Source organism: Stegastes partitus, unplaced genomic scaffold, assembly GCF_000690725.1.
Source record: "Stegastes partitus isolate 25-593 unplaced genomic scaffold, Stegastes_partitus-1.0.2 Scaffold317, whole genome shotgun sequence".
Classification (NCBI taxonomy): domain Eukaryota; kingdom Metazoa; phylum Chordata; class Actinopteri; family Pomacentridae; genus Stegastes; species Stegastes partitus.
In genome coordinates, this window is record NW_007578048.1 from 442,087 (window position 1) to 446,098 (window position 4,012).

General features: G+C 41.0%; 1 protein-coding gene and 1 long non-coding RNA gene across 2 annotated transcripts in view; one reads left to right on the plus strand and one right to left on the minus strand.

The window, feature by feature from the left end:
- Nucleotides 1-179, plus strand: part of LOC103358528 (uncharacterized) — a 16,272-nt gene extending 16,093 nt beyond the window's left edge. The window contains exon 3 of the long non-coding RNA XR_520259.1: nucleotides 4-179. This is a non-coding gene — a long non-coding RNA (uncharacterized LOC103358528). The remainder of the gene's footprint in view (nucleotides 1-3) is intronic.
- erap1b (endoplasmic reticulum aminopeptidase 1b) overlaps nucleotides 1-4,012 on the minus strand; it is a 36,353-nt gene that overhangs the window by 6,283 nt on the left and 26,058 nt on the right. The window lies entirely within an intron of this gene.

Here is a 4,012-nt window from a genome sequence, read left to right on the forward strand (position 1 = left end):
GAGACGGTTTTGGGAAGCCTCATGCGGTCCCAGGGGAAGGGCTGCCCGTTGGTGGCTATGGGAGGCTCTTTGGCTTGGTTCTGATTCGGGAGCTGAGCCCCAAGTGAGGGGACGGGGACCAAGAGCAGCAGCAGGAGAGGAGCCAACATGGTGACGGTGAAAACAGGAAATCCTCCCACCTGAAATATAAAAAACACATTGAAGTTTAGCAGTAATTGTGTTCAGAGGTTCAGGGGTGTCAGTCTGTTTCACCAACTCATCCAGATTCTCTCTCACGCTGAATAAACAAATCCAGTGTCACCTTTTTGTCTTTGACTTTCTTCAACAGCTGCAGCGTCACATTGCAGCAAGATCAATATGATCTCCACATTAATGTGCAGTTCACACACATCGCACAGCAGAGGACCTTACTGATAGTCAGCTCAATAATATGAACTCCTGAGTGGTCACTCATGTAGCCTCAGTACCTTAAATCCTTTTCTACAGGCTAAGATTTCTACTGTGGAATAATTCCTACTGAGGAAATGGTTTTTATTTCTACTGTCAGCAGTAAAGTCAGTGACCTGATCTCACTGGATAAGGATCCCCTCCTCACAAACCCCATTCTAACCTCTGGCAGTGTTCCACTGTAAATATTTTACAGCTAACTTGACAGTTAATCAAATTACTGCCATGCAGACACGCTTTATGGACATGACAGTGCAGGAACATGACCGAGGAAATGCAACGCTTTCGATTTCAAACAAAGATCCATTCATTCATTCTCATGATTCACAATCAGCAGGATTCCTACATCACCAAAACCGAGGAGTTAAATCATCCGTTATCTCACATTCTTAATATGAATCAACTGTGTGGAATATTTGTTCTGTAAAATGTTAAAGTTACCTCGTCGTCTTCTGCTTCAGCGCCCGTCAGTCAGAAGTGAAAGTGAAACTGATGGAGGAGGAATTGCATGCTGGGAGAAACCAGAGGACAGCACACTGAGTTGGGCACATCATTTAAAGTGTATCACCTGCAGCTGAGGTGGCAGGACGCTAGATTCCAGGTGACAGTCTTGATTTCAGCTCGTCTGCTGCAGGTCTGCAGCTCAAACCTGCACAACAGAGAAAACATGAAGAGTTCAGCAGCAACAGGTTCTGCAGAGTCACTGGGTCATGCACGGTGCTGGAGAAAAATGCACAAAAGCAAGACTGACTGAACTAAGAAGGAAGCGAGGAGACAAACAGGAAGTCTCGTGTTGTTATGGTGCGCAGTGACATGTTTCACCACTAGAGGGCGCCACCGCTTTGAATAACGACGGTTCCTGGTTGTTGTGGGTTTTTCTGCAGTTTCCTAAACTGAACACAGAAGAATTCACTGCAAATTTAATAGAGTGCACCAGCTTTAACAGAGATTGTGTTTTTGTGGCACTGCTGTGCTGAAGTTAGATTCACAAGATTCATTATTTATAGTCACAGAAAATCCGTCTTTCATTCTGAAAACATCAGAATGTGACCCCTTTGTTCAGTATTTTTATTTGCATGCTAAAAACTGTGATGTGCATTCATGTTTGTTGTGCTGGATTTAAGTCAATAAACTCATTAACTATGAATGCAATAAAGAACAGTTTCCATCACACCAAGCTCGCTTGTTTTCAGTGATTACACATCCCTAAATTGGCAGAAGAATAGCGTCCAGCCATAAATTCAGTTTAATGGATCCATGTAATCCATTCAGTTGTTAAATATGTCGGTTCTTTCATGACCAGAAAATCACTTTTCAAATCATCAGCTTGCTTGAGAAACAATACAGTTTTAGAAAAACATTTGTGTGAATTTCACATCATCCATTGTTTCCACAAGTGCCTTGTTGATCAGGTTTAAATGGTATTCCAGGCATTTATTGTGGAATTTCCACAATTTAATGCCCATTGTTTTACACCAACCGTATTTCCCAGACAGGCTTTCCATAAAAGCCAACAGGGCACAAAGCCAGGTTGAGACAACATTATGAGCTTTTTTTTTTCAAAACAGAGCTGTACTTTAATGACAAGTGGAGGTGAGTTGTTTGGTCAGTTGTCTTATTCTGTGTATAAAAACATGCTTGTATATAATTGAAAAATCTAATAAAATAATTGTGAAATGACACAACAAAGCATTAAATTGAAACTCTCTTACTGGAAAAGCGATCGATCGGCTTATCAGAGGAGTAAAAAGATAGAAAGGTTCCACCCACAAACTAATTGCTGATTACTAACAGTTAATAGTTACATGAAGTTACAGGAATACAAGTCAAATGAGGTCAAATTAACTTTATTGGTCTAATATTTAGTTCAACCAAGAACTGCTCTCCTTCTGGATTAACAAATGATATAACAGTGGTATAAAAATAGACACCGCTGAGTCGAATAATTCAAACCCTTTTTGAAACGTGTTTCTTGTAGTGCTTTATCTTTTTTGTGAGATTATCAATTTCCATCCATCCATTTTCTTCCGCTTGTCTGTCGTGGAGGCAGCAGGTGGAGCAGCTCATTCCAGACATCCCTCCATGTTCTGTTATGTTATGTATGAATAATGAAACTCAATCAAAAAGTGGAAAATGATGAAGTGATGCAGCAGGATGACGCTGGGTTCAACACGTACTCAAGTCAAATATGGTTCAACAACACTTTAACTGTGTATAAATCCAACAGGTGCATGAGGGTAACTCCTTCCTGCTTCATGCTGGTGTTAGAGAATAAAGTCAGGTGTAGCAGCTGTAGAGCCCACTGGGTTTTTCTTGTTTTGCTGGATGAGGAGAGCTCTGGTACCAAAACATTTAAAAATTACAAATTCTATCAGATGCACAGTTCATTTACTGATTGTACAACCCTGTACAGTCTGTATGTTGTTGCTTTCTACAGTGATGGCGCAGCATAAATCATAACATAGTTCACAGAGAATTCACACATTTAACACACAAAAAAAACCTCACTGCACACATAAACACAGAGTTTCATAAACACACCTACAAACATGTACAGACACTCAGAGACAACTCTGAGCAGAAATATATTCATCTATCACATCGACTGTTCTGCTCTGAGTGTTTTCATTGGGAAATAATTCCTCTCTTCTCCTCTTGCTGGTCATTCCAAAGAATGAGCTAAATATTTTTTAAGTTTTCAGAATCACAACAACCAGGAAACCCCACAATGTGCCCGATTATGTCACATCTTTAAACCTCTCACATGTGGGGGTTCATTAAAGACTTCCTTCAGGATATTTTTCACAGACTGAGGATATTTACAATGTTTTTTTTAATGTTTGAATTTGAGGAGGATGCCAAGTAATTCTAAATGCAAAATCTGTCATTGCCTTTAACATTAAGCTGCGTGTTTGACATGTCTGATTGTTGTCATGGAGCATCAGGTCGTCTCATTTGTGATGCAGGACCACACCTCTGTTTCTGCCTGGAGCAGCATAATCATCCACGATAGACATTCTGTTTTCCCTGCAGTTATAAATCCTCATGAGACACTCTGTGGGTGCGTTTGTCCAGCCAGGCCTGCAGCAGAGGAAGGTTTTTGTCCATCCATCGGATGTTATCCTCGATGGTCTCGTAGGCCTGCTGGATGCACCTCATCTCGGAGCCCGTCTCCTCCGTCAGGGAGCCGAAGAAGCTTCGTACCTGAGAACATGCAGAGGAGGGAGGCTTCAATCCACACATTTGTTGACATAAGATCCAACAATTACATGTATCCATGTAATAAGGAATTCTATTTTTTTGCAGTGCACAAATGTACAAACTGATAATGATCATACAGTGGACACTATGGTGAGGTTTTTTTTTTTGTCATTTTCTGCTAATTGGACAAATATCTGTACATCCTTAAGATCTTCTTGCATTCTAGCCCTATAAGCAGGTGAGTAGGTTAACATACCATAGTTTCTAGTGAAAGTAATGGAAGTCCAGGTGGACACACAGAGTCTTACGTACCTCATCTAGCATCTCCCTGGTAGAGTACTGGCTGGTCACCCCAGTCACCAAG